Source organism: Juglans regia, chromosome 8 (assembly GCF_001411555.2).
Source record: "Juglans regia cultivar Chandler chromosome 8, Walnut 2.0, whole genome shotgun sequence".
In the NCBI taxonomy this organism is placed as follows: Eukaryota; Viridiplantae; Streptophyta; class Magnoliopsida; order Fagales; family Juglandaceae; genus Juglans; species Juglans regia.
Window position 1 is genome coordinate 13,763,564 of NC_049908.1, and position 19,842 is coordinate 13,783,405.

Consider the following 19,842-nt stretch of genomic DNA (forward strand, 5'->3'; position numbering starts at 1 on the left):
TAACAAAAAACTTCACACAGGTTAATGATGCATGCATGACAATAAATGCATGAATGCACAATCAAAGTCAATAGTAAACAATACATAACCTGACATAACATGGCATGAAATAATAAGCATAACATGCCTTGACATAACATGGCATGGAATAATAAGCATAACGTGACTTGACATAACATGGCATGAGCTGACATAACTTGAACTGGAACTGAAACTTAGTTTGACGTGACATAAACTTGAAACTTGACATGAACGTAAACTTGAACATAACATAACGTGAAACATGACTTGAACGTGAAATACATGAACTTGGAATCTTTCTTAGTAGACTTAATTATAAGTGACCATATGGGTGCTACACAGGTCCCCTTGAGTCGTGTGTCCCTGCCGATTACCGCATCACAACACAGGTGTCTATACCAGCTGTGAGAGCGTTAATACGTACTCCACAGTTGTTGTGGCCCCACGTATCCTACGTGTCACAGTTGTTGTGTCTCACGTAGTGTATACTCCACAGTTGTTGTGGCCCCATGAATTGTTTGTGCCACACTTGCTGTGGACACACGTAAAATAAAGTTTGGCTCCATCAGCGTTAGTGCCTGGTGCGCTCCGGTGACCAGCTAGTTAGGCCCCATTCGCAACCTGTTGACTGTACTTCGTCAACCCAGGGAATTTCACACCTATTTAGACACTCCAGCGTGAACAAAGGAGTTTCACTAGGATATTACCCCATTCTAGCACTTAGGGTCGTGATTGACATGAATAATTTAACAAGATTGTTCTCGAGATACACAAACTGTATTCGAGACGGGATGATATGGATATGAAAAGACAGAAGTCCTAACGTAGCGTAACGTGACGTGAACGTAAGATGATAGACATGACATAGTTGGGACATAAATATAACAGACAACATTTCATAACATGGCATATATGTAACAGACAATATTCTGTAACATGGCATAACATGTGACAGTGAATATTACGTGACATGAAATACATATAACAGATAACATACTTAACTTAACATGATATACTTGCAATGCATAGTAATGTATAGAAATACGTGATAGAATATCTTGTGTAACAGATGAATAATTCGTGACAGAACAAATTATGTAACAGATAAATATGTAATGACCTGGCATGGCACATATGATAACATGCATACATACACTTTAGTTCCCTTACTTATCACTCATACACATTAAACTGATAGTAAGTTAAAAGCTAACTTACCTCGATCGTCGCGTTCTACTAGAATAAAGTACGAAACACGAGGAACTGTAAAGGTTATTCTAAAAGTTAGAAATTAATTACTAACAATTAGAAATGTGAAAAGAGACAACTTAGAATAAAATTACCATTTTAACCTCTACATGTGGGCAAATGACCATTTTACCCCTAACTTAAGGATTTGATATCCTAATTCCAAAAATTACCAAAATTTACATTCCTCATATAAATTTTGTCCCAAACTCAAATATCAACTCAGAAAAATTTAAGACCAATCACAACTATGAAAAACTCACTATGGCCGAAACCTACATAGGGCATTTGTCTTGATTTTGGTTGCAATTCTTTCAAGTTTCAAAACTCATGAATAAACCAAAATCTTGTAACAAAGATCTTCCTATCCTAAGTTTAAAAACACCCTTAAAAATATCCATTAAGAAAAAGCTAATTATCAACGCCAAACTTTTTGTAAAAAGACCCCAAACTTTTTAACAAAACGTAAACCTTAAATCACAAGTTTTGACCTTAATAAAAACATCTCCAAAAATTCCAAAAAATCAAATCTTACTTCTAACATATTCATAACATCATCCTAAGATAAAAAATGCTTTAAATCATCAAACAAAGCTCACCAAAAATCACAAAACAACACTTGGAGTTTTTGGTTTTAAACTTAGTCCAAAACAGAAACTGTTTTTCCGAACTAACTATGATCAATCTCTTGATCCATGGCTCAAAGACATGTGATCTTCAAACTAACACATCACATGGTTTAAAAATGTGTCCTAAAGAAGATCCAACCATCAAACTTAAAATCACATGGCTAAAATTTAATAAAACATGGATTTAACTCAAAAACATCAAAGTTTAGGCCTAACCGAAATCCTCTTGCATAAAAAATCATATCTTTAAAACTAATACTAAATATCTTCAAAATAACATCCTAACATGTATATAAGAGGCTTATGATCATCATATAAAAATATCAAAGCCTTTGGAATAAGATTAAACCACGAAATATTCAAACTTTCACAAAACAGAAACTGTTTTTCCACTTCCAGTTTTCAAGTTTCTAACTCTAAGAAAATCTATCATCAAAAGCTTTATTCAAGCAACAAAACCTCAATGAACATTCATAAACACATGTTAACAGCACTCCATAAAATTTTCGGACCAAGATATATCCATTAGCTTGGTCAAAACTTCCAAAACATAACATACTCTCCAGTTTCACGCCTAGAATGACCTTTCCATGGTTAAAAATACTTTTGACCAATCAAATCAGCATGGAATGAGACTAATTAGATATCCACGGAAACTAGATTCAAATATGAACAACTTATGTGAAGGAATCATCATGCAAAAATACCTACAAAGGGTCATAAATGGCCACGCAAAATGTCTCAGAAATCTGCCCGAGAGAGCTCTTTTGGGTTTCTTTCTAAGAACGGAGGAAAATAAGTGATAAAATGGAATGAAAAGTGCCTTGCACGACTATAGACTCCTGGAGGGGGAAGTTGTGGGCTGGAATGACCCTTGATTGAAGGTGGCTATGTGACATAAAGTGGAGAATAGTGAGGGGCAGAGACTGCTTGCAGCAGTTGTGAAAGATGGAAGTTGATGGAGTGAATTTCTCCTTCACAACAAGGCACTATTGGGTGCAGCCAATGGCAGTGGATGGTCTGCCATGTGGGGGAGGAAACTTCTCCAAGAAGCTTTGCCAAGGTGGCCAATTTCGTGGGCTTTGGTGGGCCCCACCAAGTGGGCTTCAATTTGGGGTTTAAAGGGGTTTAGTTAGGGTTTGAGATACTATCAAGCCCAAAATCAATTTTTCTTGGCCCAATCAAATTCCCAAGGTTTAAAAGGTTAAATAATGATGTCATAACAAAGATTTGATTAATTAATAGCATGTGGAAGTGATTTAATCAAGTGATTAAACACAATGCTAGAAATCGGATTAAAAATGGTTTGGAGGCCAACTTTAGGGTTTGGGAAAACCATTTAGGGTTTTGGTTTCAACCAAGCTTTTGGAGTTTCAATTGGATTCCAACCATTTAGGGTTTTGCTAGGGTTGAAACCCTCTTTGGTCTGGCACAATTTGGTTGAACAGATGAAACACAACTTTGCTTAGGTGGCATGATCTCACACCTTGATTCCTTCACAAATCTATCTAATGGTTCTTCTTTGTGCCAAGTGTCTAATACCATTCACTAAGTATGGCTAATATCTTTCCAAGTGTCCAAATAAAACTCCTCCAATCTAATTTGGACATTTCACACTATGATTTTGAAAATACTACAGTGGGTGCGCTTATCGAGGTTACTATTCACTCCAAAAAAATACATAATAAACTTAGTACTAAAGATTCTAAATATTCATATTAACCTATAATGAAAATCGTTTACCGAAATTCAACCCCGAAGTGCCCCAAAAAATAATTTCACAATTTCCAACAGACATTTCGTCTGAAATTATGAAAATAGGTTATTGCGCCATAAAATCCTAAATAATGCACTGAGTCTAATGGCGCAGACCATAACTCATTCTGACACTTCTAACTGAGACGCCCGCAAATTCCGCTTGGGATCGAACGGACATTTGAAGCGTCGAGACATGCAACACAAGGTTACCTGCCCCCGTTCATGACATATAAGATGCAATATTCCTAACATGCATCTAGCATTATGCAATATTCGCAGCGGATAATTTTTTTTTTTTCTTCAGCAATACTATGCACCAAACTGAAATATCCCAAATACTTAAAACATTCTTCATACATAATGACATACTCAAAAACTGATATCACAACACTAGTCCGAAAAGGTTGTGATCAAAAGAGTGATGGAGATTGAACTCTACAAATACAAGTAGTAATCTGAGGTAACTACTGTATTAACACCTACATCGCATCGTCGCTTAGTCGACCATTTCCAATTGGTCGATTCCCGATTCTCCTTCAGATCCTGTAACAAAATCTACCATTCGGGGGGAATGGTAGTTGGGACTACCACAGTGAGATTTGATTACAAATCTCAGCAAGTTAACAAGAAACTTCCACACAGGTTAATGATGCATGCATGGCAGTAAAAGCATGAATGCATAATCAAATCGTAAGTAATCATAGCATAACTTGACATACAACATAACATAACTGGCATAACTTAAACTGAAACTGAAGCTTAGCATGAACGTGACTTGAAACATAACTTGAAACATAACATGGACTTGAAACATAACATGAACGTGAACATGCATAATTTGAACTTGAACTTGAGCATGACATAACATAAATGTGAACTTGGAACATAACGTAAACGTGAACATAACATAACATGAACTTGGAATATAACGTGAACGTGAACATAACATAACATGAACTTGGAATATAACGTGAACGTGAACATAACATAACATGAACTTGAAACATATTCTTGTCTCATGGGATTACCATGATTGCGTGAACGTAAACTTGAACGTAACATAACGTGAAACATGACTTGAACTTGGAATCTTATTCAATAAACTTAATCATTAACGTGACCATATGGGTGCTACACAGGTCCCCTTGAGCCGTGTGTCCCTGCCGATTACCGCATCACATCACAGGTGTCTATACCAGCTGTGAGTGCGTTAATACGTACTCCACAGTTGTTGTGGCCCCACGTATTCTACGTGTCACAATTGCTGTGTCTCACGTAGTGTATGCTCCACAGTTGTTGTGGCCCCATACTTCATGCTCCACAGTTGTTGTGGCCCCATGACTTATTGTTTGTGCCACACTTGCTGTGGACACACGTAACATAATGTGTGGCACCATCGGCGTTAGTGCCTGGCGCGCTCCGGTGACCAGCTAATTAGGCCCCATTCGCAACCTGTTGACTGTACTTCGTCAACCCAGGGAATTTCACACATATTTAGACACTCCAGCGTGAACAAAGGAGTTCCACTAGGATATTACCCCATCCTAGCGCTTAGGGTCGTGATTGACATGAATGACTTAACTGGCAGACATGACATTTCGTAACGTGACGTAACATGAACGTGACATAAAAGATATAAATCTTGACGTAACATAACGTGACATGAACGTAGGACGACATGCATGACATACTTCGAGACATAAATGTAACAGAGAACATTTCATAACATGTCATACATGTAACATGCAACATTTCGTAACATGGCATACCATATAACAGACAACATTTCTTAACATGGCGTAACATGTGACAATGAATATTACATGACAAGAAATACATGTAACAGATGGCATACTTAACTTAACATGACATACTTGCAATGTATAGCATGTATAGCAATACGTGACAGAATATCTTGTGTAACAGATGAATAATTCATGACAGAATAAATTCTGTGTAACAGATAAATATGTAATGACTTGGCATGGCACATATGATAACATGCATACATACAATTTAGTTCCCTTACTTATCACACATACACATTAAATTGATAGTAAGTTAAAAGCTAACTTACCTCGATTTTCGCGCTTCGAGACAAAACTCAAGTGCGATCACGGGAAACTGAAAGTAGTGATTTCTAAAAATTAGAACTTAATCACTAACAATTAGGAATATGGAAAAATATCAACTTAGAGTAAAATTACCATTTTACCTTCTACATGTGGGAAAATGACTATTTTACCCCTAACTTAAGGATTTTGCATCATAACTACAAAAATCACCAAAATTTACATACATTATGTAAATTTTGTCCTAAACTCAAATATCAATTCATAAAAATTTAAAACTAAACACAACCATCAAAACTCTATATGGCCGAAACTTACAAGGCTATTTCCTTTGCTTTTTGTTGTAATTCTTTCAAATCTCAAAACTCATGATTAAACCAAAATTTTTCTTCTACTACACTCATAACATATTCTTAAGAATAATCATGTTTTGAATCATGAACAAAAGTCATCAAAATCACTAAAACCATGCTTGAACTTTTTGGTTTCTCTTCTAAGTTCAAAACAGAATTTTGTTTCTAACTTGTTTTGATCAACCTCTTGATCCATGACTTATAAAGAAGTGATCTTCAAACCAAAACATCACATGGTTCAAAAAGGTGTCCTAAAACAGATCCAAGCTTCAAACTCAAGATCACATGGGTAAACATCAACCAAAACATAAATTTAGCCAAGAACATCATCACTTTGGCCTAACCGAATATCTCCTTCCATAAAATTTCATATGTTCGAAACTAACATCAAATATCTTCAAAATAACATTCTAACATGTATATAAGATGCTTAGGATCTTCCAATAAAAATATCAAAGCCATTGGAATAAGATTAAACCATAAAAGATTTAAACTTTCTCAAAACAGAAACTGTTTTTCCTCTTCCAGTTTCTAAGTTTCTAGACCTAAGCAAATATTTCACCAAAACATTTAATCATGCAACAAATCCTCAACCAATAATCATATACACATGTTAACAGTACTCCATAAAAATTTCGGACCAAGATCTATTCATTAGCTTGGTCAAAAACTCCAAAATATAACACACTCTCCAGTTTATCGCCCAGAATGACCTTTCTGGGGTCTAAACAACTTTTTACCAATCAAATGATCTCCAAATGGAACAAATAAGATATCCACGTAAACTAGACTCCAAAAGAAACAACTTTCATGAAGGAAACGTTGCGAGGAAACACTTACAAAAGCTTCGAAACAGGCATTCAAAAGAGGTACGAAAAACTGTCCGAGAGTGTCTTTTGTGTTCTATGAAGGAAAAGTGTAAAGGAGAGTTGCTTTTTCGTGGGAAGTGGACTGAAGAGCCTCTTACACAAGTTATGGGAAGTGATATGACTGAAGGAATGGTTGAGTGTTGGCCTTTTCTTCTCATAAAAATCAGACCAAGATCTTTTCTTAAGGTGGAGTGTAAGAGTGAATGAGTGAGGTGGCCCTTTAGCTATGTCTTTCAAGAACCTTCTAGGCTCTTCTTGTACAGATCTGGCCAGCCAAGTGGGGGTACAAAACTTAGCCATGAAGCAATCCTATGGTGACCAAATTCGTGGGCCTTAAAGGGCCTAAACCGAATGGGCCTAAAATTTGGGGTTTAAAGAGGGTTTGGGTTGCTATCAAGCCCAAATCCAATATCACTTGGCCTAATCAATTTTTCAAGGTTAACAAGGTTGGATAATGATATTCTAACACAAATTTGAAGGATTAATAGCATGTGGAAGTGATTTAATCAAGTGATTAAACACAATGCTAGAAATCGGATTAGAAAATGTTTAGAAGCCAACTTTAGGGTTTTGGGGAAACCGTTTAGGGTTTCGATTTCAACCAAGCTTTTGGGCTTTCGATTGGATTCCCACCATTTAGAATTTCACTAGGATTGAAAACCTCTTTGATCTGGCACAATTTGGTTGAGCAGATGAAACAAAGTTTTGCTTAAGCGACATGATCTCACACCTTCATTCCTTCAAATCCAACAAACGTTCCTTATGGTGCCAAGTGTCTAAAATTATTCACTAAGTGTGGCTAAGATCTTGCCAAGTGTCCAAATAAAACTTCTCTAATCCAATTTGGACATTCCACACTGTGATTTCGAAACACTGCAATTGGTGCGCTTACCGAGGTTACTATTCACTTCGAAAAAGTGAATCATAAACTTAGTACTAAAAATTCCTAAATATTCATATTAACTTATAGTGAAAATCTTTTACCGAAATTTAACCTCGAAGTGCCCCTAAAAATAATTTCACAATTTCCAACAGACGTTTCGTCCGGAATTATGAAAATAAGATATTGTGCCATAAAATCCTAAATAATCCACTGAGTGTAATGGCGTAGACCATAAAGCATTCTGACACTTCTAACCACCTCAAATAAATAAAACTCATATTTCTAGCAGCATAGTGAGTGATAACACTGACTATGTTGACAGACTAAAACCTATGCAATAGGTCGATTCGTAAAAACTTATGGGATTTTCACAAGATTCCTAAAGTCAATAGAAATTTCGCCAATGAATTTCTAGCGGGCTGTTACACTAACTATCTCAAATAATTAAAATCATAAATCTAGTACCATAGTGAGTGATAACACTGATCATGATGACAGACTAAAACCTAAGCGATTGGTCGATTCGTAAAAGCTTATGGGTTTTCACGAGATTCCTAAAGTCAATAGAAATTCCTCCAATGAATTTCTAGTGGGCTATTACAGGAAGATCCTAAGATCTCTACCTGAAAGATTTCGCCCAAAGGTCACTGTTATAGAGGAAAGCATGGACTTGGATGCAATCAAGGTTGAAGAACTAGTAGGTTCTCTACAAACCTATGAATATTCACTTCTTTAAATGAAAAAGGGTAAGTCTATTGCATCGAAAACTACAAAAGAAGAATGTGAAGATTTTTTTGATGAGGAAAATCTAGATGATGAGGACATAGCCCTTATTGCTAGAAAATTCATGTTTAACAAGAGAACAAATGGAAAGCAAAAGAGATGTAAGGAATTTCCTGCTAAAAAAAGTGAATTTGAAAAATGGAACAAATATAAATCTGAGCAAAAAGATAAAGTTAAGTGTCATGAATGCTCAGGGTATAGTCATATAAGAATTGAGTGTCCAAATTTCAAAAGAAACAAGGGTAAAGCTCTTAACGTTACACTCTAAGAGCTTTTTCATCTCAAAATTCTCATCTCATCTCATCATTACACCTTTTTCAAATCTCCATACAAAATATAATAAACAATTCTATAATAAATAATTCAACTTTTTCAAATCCCAACACAATAATAACATTAAAACATAATATTTTAAACTTTCAAATAAAACACAAAATTCTCATCTCACCCCCCAAACTTACCCATGACTGTTCTGATTCTGAAAATTTCAGTTCATCATTCGAGGATGGAACTTCATTTATAGCTTTTTCTGCTGCTGTTAGTGAATTTTATGATGTTAATCTAACCAAATCTGAAAGTGATGATGTTGATAGTGATTCGAAGGTAGCTTTAGTTGTGACAGATCATGAGCTAAGCAAGAAGCCTACAATGATCTATGTGAAGAAGTAGTCAAATTGAAGAAATTGAATAAGAAGTTGTATAAAAAGCTCGCTACTATGGAAAATGAAAAGAGTAATCTATCCAAGGCACTAAAGATAAATGAAATTGAAATATCAATGTTACATGTTCAACGAGGTGTACTAGAGGAGTTGAAAATGATGCAAGAACTCAAAGAAAAAAATGCAACTTAGAAACTTGACGAGATATTGAATTTTCAAAAATCTAGTTGTGATCGCATGGGCTTGGGGTACATGACTTCTCATGGTATGGAACTTAAGGTCTCGTCATCTGCTGCCACTTCATCAAAATGTATCATTTTTGTTAAAGAAAGTCAAGATGAGGAAGCTCCAAAGAAGGCCGTGTCTAAAACTCATGTTTCAAGAGCCTCAGACGATAGGTCAATGATAAAGAAGCCCAATCAAGGTAAGTCCGAAGGTAAGTTTACTTCTACTTGTCATTTTTGTGGTATGCTTGGTTATGTAAGACCACATTGCTTTAATTTAAGAAAAATGCAAGAAAAAGAGGGAAAAAGAAAAATTACAGGAAAAGAGAAAAACTTAGTAACCAAGGTTGATAATTTGAGTCATCAAATAATTACCATAAGTCATAAACTTGGTGAGCTAGTAGATTTTTGTCTTCCCAATAAAAAGGAACAAGTATCAAGAGATGTGGAAAAGACAATACTTGAAGGAAAGGGAAGTATAGAAATTCCTAGACTACCTATTCTCCATAATGTTTTATTTGTTAATGGCCTCAAGGCAAATTTGCTTAGCATTAGTCAATTTTGTGATGAAAATCTTTCTGTGTAGTTTTCAAAGGATAAATGGAATGTCTACAATCAAACTGGAGAATAGATCTTGAAGGGCACTAGAACATCGAAAAATTGCTATGGAGTCTTTCCAACAACAAATATATGCTGTCAGAAGGTACTAATGGATGAAGTCGAGTTTTGGCACCAATGTCTTGGTCACATCAATCTAAGAGACCTATAAAAAATATCCAAAAAGGAAGCTACAGCTGGGTTACCGAAGTCTCTAAAAGTGAAATAGATGGTGTGTGGAGCATGTCAAGAAGGAAAGCAAACAAGATCTCACCATTAGAAAATTTCTAACATACTCACCTCTTGGCCTCTTGAACTACTCCACATGGACTTAATGGGTCCAACACAAGCTGAGAGCCTTGGTGGGAAGAAATATATTATGGTCATTGTGGATGATTTTTCAAGATTTACCTGGACCATACCATTAAGAGAAAAATTTGAAGCTTTTGATCTTGCCAAGAAGCTGTTCCAGAGATTAAAAATAGAGAAGGACCTTTCTATCTCTAGAGTTCGTAGTGATCATGGTAAGGAATTTGAAAATTTTAATTTCTCTTCTTTTTGTGATGAACAGGGTATACATCAAGAGTTTTCTGCTCTAATTACACCTCAATAAAATGGAGTAGTAGAAAGAAAAAATATAGCAATTCAAGAGATGGCTTGGACCATGCTGAGCAGCAAAAAGATGGCTTTATATTTTTGGGGAGATGCTGTCAACACAACAGGTTATACTCTAAACCGAGTGGTTCTTAGGCCAGATACAAGACACACCCCTACGAGTTGTGGAAAGACAAAAGGTCCACTGTCAAGCATTTTAAAGTCTTCGGGAGTCGATGCTACATCTTGCATGACCGAGAAAATTCACATAAATTTGATAGCAAGAGTGATGAAGGGATATTTCTTAGATATTCCTCAAATAGCAATGCATATAGAGTCTATAACCTTGTACAAAAATTGTGATGGAATCAATTAATGTCGTTATAGATCATGACTTAGTCGAAACTATAAAAAGAGAATTTGAAAACATGAGTGAGTTAGTTCGAGGCACGAAAGAAAAGTCTGAAAAACAAAGTGATGTAGGCCGTGTAGAGGAAACTCCTCCAAATTCTTCTCCTTCACGGGACAATGAGCCATCATCAAGAATTAATCATAATCACCCAAAAGAAAACATTCTTGGTGAGCTAGATGTAGGAATGAGACTTAGAAAAAGAGTACTAAATCTAGTTTTTTTTTTTTTTTTTGTGCCATTTTTCGTAGGTAGAACCCAAGAAGATTGAAGAAGCCTTAAGTGATGAAAGTTGGGTAAATGCCATGCATGAAGAACTTCATCAATTCACAAGAAATGAAGTATGGGAGTTGGTTCCCAGACATAAAAACTACAATATCATTGGAACCAAGTGGATTTTCAAGAACAGTCCTATGAGCATGGCACCATAGTTCGAAATAAAGCTAGACTCGTTGGACAAGGCTACACACAAGTAGAAGAGATTGATTTTGATGAAAATTTTGCTCCTGTTGCACGTTTGGAATATGTTTGCATATTGCTTGTTATAACTTGTCATTTAAATTTTAAATTGTATCGAATGGATGTTAAGAGTGCATTTTTAAATGGACTTTTACAAGAAGAAGTATATGTTGAGCAATCTAAAGGATCTTTATCTTGATCATGTGTACGGGTTGAAGAAGGCACTATATGGACTAAAGCAAGCACCATGAGCATGGTATGAAAGGTTGACAACTTATCTACTTGAGCATGGTTTCACTAGAGGACAAGCTGATAGAACTCTTTTCTTAAGAAAAACAGGTAAACAACTTCTCATTGCTCAAATCTATGTAGATGACACTGTGTTTGGTGCAACTCTTGACTCCGTTTCTTATAAGTTTGCTAATGAAATGAAATCTGATTTTGAAATGAGTATGATTGGTGAGCTGAATTTCTTCTTGGGCATTCAAGTTAAATAAACAAAAGAGGCAATTTTCATTTCTTAATCTAAGTATGCTAAAGATCTTGTTAAGAAGTTTGGAATGGAAGGAAAGACTCATGCTCGTACTCCTATGAGCACTTCAATAAAAATAGCATGGATCCCACAACTAAGAACATTGATCCTACATTTTACAGAAGTTTGATAGGGAGTTTGCTGTATATTACAGCAAGTAGACCCGATATTGCTTTTAGTGTTGGTGTGTGTGCTAGATTTCAAACTAATCCTAAGGAATCACATCTTACTACAGTAAAAAGAATCATTAAATATCTAACTGTTTCTGTAGATTATGGGATTTTGTATTCTAAAGATTCTAACTTGACTCTAGTTGGATATTCGGATGCTAATTGGGCTATGAATGCAGATGACAGAAAAAGCACATTAGGAGGTTGCTTTTATATAGGTGGAAATCTGGTTGCATGGATGAGTAAAAAGCAAAACTCCATCTTCTTATCTACTGTTAAAGCCGAGTACATTGCAGCAAGAAGATATTGTACACAACTTCTTTGGATGAAAAAGATGCTTGAGGACTATGGTTTCTCTCAAGATACTATGACAGTCTACTGTGATAATTCTAGTACAATTAGTATCTCAAAAAGTCTTGTTAAGCACTCTAGAACCAAGTATATAGACATTAGACATCATTTTATTCGAGACTTGGTAGAGTAAAAAATTGTGTCCCTAGAGCGTGTGGCTACTGAGCATCAATTGGTTGATTTATTTACAAAACCCTTAGATGGGTTAAGGTTTGAATATTTAAGAAAAGCCATTGGTGTGTGTGATATGCATTAAAATGTTTCACCATTTTCGTGCATTTAAATTTTTGGATTATTATATTTTTTTTTTGTAGTTTGTTTTTGGTTGAATTTCCTTTAGCATGTTTTCTCACAGATTTAATGGAATCAACATTGAGCAAGATGTAAGCTTAAGGTGTATGCCAAGTGGTTGAACATTCTGACCCTCACCATATTAGCCTTGTTTGGATTGAAGCATTTTGTCTTGGTTAAGCATCTCATCGTGGGGGTACTAATCTTATGGTCGAGCATTCAAAGGCCCTTGTCTATGCACTGTGAGGAACCTAACCCTACCTTCTAAGTGTTTATGATGGTCAATAGGAAGAGAGAAGTCTATTCCTTAAATTAACTAATACTAGTTGAACTGAGTACTAAAAGAAAAACATATTCTCTTGCCAAGCATAAAGGTGGATCCACATAGAAAAAGTCATGTGTTTCATTATTGTGGAAAAAGACAAACACTAAAAACAGATCACAACTATGAAGTTCTTATAGAAAAAATCATTGCTCTAGTTATTATGGAAAAAGATGAGCAATCCAACTATGGACATGACTAGAGCTCAAAGCACCTTGTGCTTGGAGAAGATATTTTTTCAAGTATCTAGGCTTAGTATGAAGTTTGACTTTTAAGGAAAAAGATCATCCCAGAGGAGAATCTCAAAAGAAAATAAAAAATAAAATAAAATAGGGGAAGAAGAAAATAAAAACCTCACTCACACACTCACATGACCTTTGTTTGTTCAACTAATGAGGTACAAGATACCATGGTGATGGCTACAGCTGAGAAAGTGCATCTCCTGTATGGGTGAATAGTGTGAGTAGAATGATGTTTGGCATTGTGCTAAACTAGAGGCCTAAACTTAGCTCAATGGAGTAAATTGTGTTTGTGAGCAAAACAATAATTACAGACAAAATTTCAATGTTTGGTTCTCTGTGTTTTGTTTGCTTTGTTTGTTTTGTTTGGTATTATGTGTCAATAAAAAAATAAAAAAATAATTTAATAATAATTTTAAAAAAATGGAAAAGAAAAATTATAGATATATACCCAATTTTTTTTTCTCATGAGTATTGAGTCCCAATGGGACTCTGGGAGGTATTGGAAAATTTGGCTAAGTCTCAGTAGGGATACGGTGTTGGGGGGGGGGGTTCTCTTGCATAGCACGGTCTCCCCTCATTCCCAATTCCCACTCCCCATGTCTCTCTTATGCTCTTTCGTGCCTTATCCCACTTTGAGTGTGCATTTTTCCACTATTTGAGCTCAAAATCAAAGTGGATTCCTCATCTATACTACTCCAATTCGAGGTAAGTGTCCCTTACAACCCTCAAGTATTTCTTCAAGTTCTAGAGCACGAGATTCCCAATTGGGAATTGCGAAATAGATGGGTTTGTTGAGTGTTTGTCATAATGATCTAAAGAGAATGGGGTATGAAACAATGGATTATCTGAGTTGGGATTGAGATTGAGCTGTATTCAGGAAGGATTTTGATTGTTTCCATGATTCTATCACTCAGTTTCGAAGATCTGCCCACCAAGTATTTGAGTTTTGCCTCAAACAAATATTCATTTGCAATGTTTTTTGGTTTTGCACTCATTCATCCTCATACATAATTTTAAACCCATTGCCTTGATTTCTCTATGCATAAAACATGAGTTGTGGGCCTCTTGGGTTTCATGGAACACATATCAAGCACGAAATTTTATTATTTATATTGCTTGCTTAATCTCCATCAAGTACATAGGTTTCCATGTGTGCCCAGTAAGTAACTTGTTCTCCTTATGGGTATAGTTGCATGATCCTACTAATGTGTTATGTGTGCTTGTGTGTTTCAGATGAGGTTCAAAGAAAAGCCAAAAGAAAGAAACTAGTTGAGCCCAACTCACCTGCCAGTGGAGCGAGTGAGAGGGAATCTCTTCCAGAGACGCCTCACACCGAGGAAAACATGGGTCACACGACAGAACCAATTAAACTGTAAACTGAACCCTCCACACCTGGTGCTTTCGAGCGCTTCGCTTCACCTGAAGCAAAAGCGTCATATAGAAGCATATTCTCTCACGGACCTGTGTTAGGACAGTGAGAGAGAGGTAAGCATCCATGACTTTCTCGATCCCTCCTTTGACATCATTAGTCATGTGTTTACTGAGCGACATTGAGAAAAACTCACACTTCCCTCACCCACGCCGTGGGTTGAGGTGGTGCGTGAGTTTTACTCCAACCTTGCCCATTTTAACATTGATGATCATAGCATCTCCTCCACTCTGTGGAGTGTTAAAATTGATAGCACCCTTGCCAAAATAAAAGAATTGTATGAACTTCCAGAAGTAGTGGACCTCAGATATCCCTACTGGGGAATGGGGTCCCCAATGAAGGTTGCCATGCGCAACCTAATTGCTGGGCCTCAAGGGTCAAAGTGGAATCCTCGGGTTCATAGGTTGCCCTTATGGCCAATAAGTCGACACACTGAACTTCCCTTAGATAGGAACCATTTTATGTTTGCTTTGGCTACGGGTGTCTCCATAGACTTTCCACGATGTGTGATTGATTTCATGGCTACGGGTGTCTCCATTGACTTTCCACGATGTGTGATTGATTTCATTCATCGTTCTCATGTGGAAAAAGAGTTGAGTCTCCCTTTTGGTGGTCTAATTACCAAGCTGGCTATGATAACCAAAGTCCCATTGAGACCAAATGATCCCACCATGAAAGTGCATGGATCCATTTCGGCTCTTACTATGATCAAGGCAAAAGCTATTCTGAACAATAAAAGACCACACACTAAGTCGGCCTCTTATCCCCCCGAGCCTACTGTACCCATTTTTAATGTGCTCGAACAAATCAATCTTTTATCTCAAAATATGATTCATTTGCTGAGAAATGGGAAGTCAGACATACCAAAATGGAGCAGCAGATAATAGCCCTACGCACAGATGGAATGCAGATTAGTAATAGATTAGTGTAGTTGTCCTTGGATGTGCAGCAGGTCATGGGGTGCGTTATGGATTCTAATGTTGAGTAGCAGCCCTTCGACACATTGTTGACAAAAAGGGGGAGAGATTAAGGGGGAGCAACAGAAGACTGAAGGGGAGCAACACCAGTACAACATTGTAGCTAATTTTTTCTTACTAATGATTAATTTCGTATTTCTTAAAATATGGTTTAATTCAGAGACAAGTCTAATTTCATTGTTTTCTTATATTTGGGGTAACTTGTAACCAAACAATGTAAGGTTTCAGGTGAATGTTTTAAGAATGAACTTCTAATATGAGTTAATAATGCCTTCACAAGATCTTGGTCTACTAGTTGTTTGTGTTTTAGGTATGTACTCTATTCATCAAACAAAGTTTTTGTCATCAATCCACCAAAGGGGGAGATTGTAAATGTAAAAGTGATTGGCTAGAATTAGATGACTAGGATGATAAAGATTTGTTTAACTTAGTAGTTTGTTGAGATTGGATGAATGTAAATATGTCATCTTTATCTAACTACATTTTATTTAAGTAGTTGTTATATAAGAGTTTAGATAAGTTAAGAGAGTGTGGATCCGAAGTTCAATGAGTCTGGAATTATCCAGTTGAATGAAAATTGTATCTGATGAGAAAACTCAGCGCCAGGTGTCAACAGACGCGTCAGCAAACTCGTTCCCAGCAGAGTCCTCCAGTCAGAAGATTCCTACTGCACTTGAAATTCCTAACAGACTCCATCTGTCAGCAGAGTCCTACTATCGATCAAATACTGGGTAGCATATTTAATTAAAGATTTCGGCTGAGGGATGGATCTTTTGATCAATTATTTTTCAGAGTGCTTGGAGATCGAAGAGAGATCCAAGAGGTTGAGTGTGAGAAAATTGTTGTGAAGAATTTTCTAGTGTTTTTCCCTTTCTCTCATTGTATGCGTACTTACTCCGTGTCGAACTTGAAGTGATCGATTTCAGCCACCGGAGTTCTAGGAGAGAAGTCAATAGTTTGAAGATCGCCATAGGTTCTGGCTGCTAGTGCGGTAGAAAACAAACAGGTTGTTTGTCTGGTCAACGTGAGATCTAAATATAGGAGTACTTGGGTAATTTCAATAACTTTTTATTATGCATGCATTATCATGGATAATTAATTTTTCGCTTGACTTTTTATTAGTCAACTAGCAATTGTGAACAAACCTTGCATTCATCAATCCTAGGGGTGGCCTCCAACTTTCAGGCCCAGTCGCCTTACTCTGGCCTTGTTGCCCTACTAAGAAAATGGGCTCTGATCGGCCCAATATCAACCCCTGTTTAATAATGTAAAAGAATAATTAAAAAATATAAATACTATAAAAAATAAGTTAAAAAGCTAAAATTTAAATACAATAACTAAATCAAACTACAAATTGCAAACCATAAATTTAAATTTAAAACTACAAATGGCAATAAATTTAAATTTACAGTACCAAAATATTGAATAATGTCATAGATTTCATTCAAATATGAAATAGCCACAAAGCCCCACATCAGTCTTGGACAGTCCATGCATTTGAGTCGATGATTCAATAGTGATTTTCAATTTTTCTGCATGAAGTTTTAACTTTTATTGATGAGATGTACTACTTTTTTTTTAGTCATTTAAATATAAACTTCTATACCATCAGCCAAGTGATATTATGAACTCACATCCACCTCGAACTTTGACGAGTTTTACATTATGGTAAGCATCCCACGGTGCGTCGGTCTCAGACTCTCAGTCATCCACAATTAGTTTGGGGTTTAAACTAAGTCTACAAAATCAAATAAATTATAAATTAAATAATGAAAACATAAAAATTATTTAAATAATTATTTAAAATCATAAAGTTACCTAATTAAAGCTAATAGATCTCAGCATAAATGGTAACTACTCCAATGGGCGTTGAACTTAACCAGTTCTGTGTGCAAACGAGGGCCTCGATGATGGTTGGAGACAATGAACTCTGATAAGCATCCAAGATACAACCTCCGGTGCTAAACGCCGACTCAGAGGCAACCTTAGTCATAGGAATGGCTAATACATCCCTGGCTATTCGGGAAAGGATTGGAAACTTGCCAGAATTCACCTTCCACCAAGTTAATACCTAGAATATATCACTAGGTGCCTTGATTTCTTCCATAAAGTAACACTCAACCTCAGACTTACACTGCATAACATTCCTCGATGCACAATTTTGATGATATCATCGTAACCGCAATAAATTTTGAACTTTGTACATTGGTGTCATCCCAGGAAGATGTCAAGCCGGTCGGGCAAGAGGAGCTACCACTTTCACTTGAAGACTAACCACTGTTATTGTAATGGCTATATATATCATCAATATCACATTTAAGCGATCTAATAATAAACTTTTCAGCGTCCTCATCATTGAGGACGTTCCTAATCCAATGCTCTACAATCATCAACTTATATCGGGGATCAAGGACCGAAGTCACAAATAATAGTCTATTTATCTTCTCCACATCTCCCCAATATTTATTATATTTGAATTTCAACCTCATAGCTATTACATTCAACAAACCCAGAATATAAGCACAAGTCTCTTGCAAGTGGTCATAAAGCCCCAAGAGCTCCTTGAAGTACATGTTCGTAGTAGAATATTTTGTCCCAAATATCTGCATAGTTATGTCGTAAAATAACTTCAAAAATTGAAAAAAATACCTGACATTGGCCCAATCAACTGAGTCCGGCGCATTGAGCCCCTTCTCCCCCCAACTGACTCCAGCAAAGCATACCTTTTGCACTACATCCAATATCATTTATGTAGAGTTCCATCGAGTCGGAACGTACAGTTGCAACCTATTGGAAGATGAAATCTCAAGTTGTTCGACCATTGTCTTAAACTGGCAGAGCCATTGGGGAGAAGCCCTCACATATCTCACTAGGTTTTGGACTTTAATGATGGATTCATCAACCTCCTTGAACCCCTCAGAAAGTACGAGGTTCATAATATGAGGACAACATCGAACATAAATAAACTGGTTCTCATGAATGATACCCTCATTTGCTATCGTGTTCCGTTTGAACCAATCAATGGCAATGTCATTCGCACTAGCATTGTCAACCATGATACAAAGTACTTTTCTAATCACTCAATCCTTTATACAGTCATCCATCTCCTTGCCAATGGATGCCCTTGTGATCAACAGTTTCTTTGAAGCTGATAACCCGCTTCTGCAGCATCCACTCACATCAATAAAGTGGGTTGTATTACACATGTAGCTCACATTCTGTATGGAGGTACATGTATCAGTCTTAAATGACACTCTCTAGCCAGTGGCGACAAACATTTCCTTCAACGCTGACTTCTCTTTGGCATGCCTCTTCAAACAGTCGCGCATCACAGTATACTATGAAGGCAAGGGAAATTGTGGCTCTAAAGTGTGCACAAATTTGCAGAAGTCTGCCTTGTCAACCGTGGTAAAAGGCATATCATCAGTGATGATCATCACCACAAGAACAACTCTCAACATCTTCTCACTGTATTGAGTGATTGATAGCTTCTTAATCTGCATGCTACCAGCCCTTTGTGTATTTTATACTGTTGGAATCCAGTAAGATGTGCTATTAATAATGACGAGTCTTGCTTCTTTGAATGACAACTGCAAAGTTACCCACAGTAATGGTACTCGACTACTTGCACAGGAGGTAGCTGCTCTAGATGAGGGTCTACGACCTGAAGTACCAGTTGATGACGCCAAGGGCTGTGCGTCATCCTCTTGTGGAGCATCAAGGTGAGAATGAGATGGTGTAGCATTCATAATTTGAGCAAATAATTTGAAACAACTAACAAACAATCGTCATTTTAAATGTTATCAGAATTATTTACAAATTGGAAACACATTGAAAAGGAAAAAACATATGTATCTAGTCATGTTTGTGGTTTTAAAAGTAAATAAAACAAAAATAAATAAATAAACGTCCACTCGAGCCACACTCGAGCGAACAATCTGTGTGATGCTCGCTCGAGTCACACTCGAGC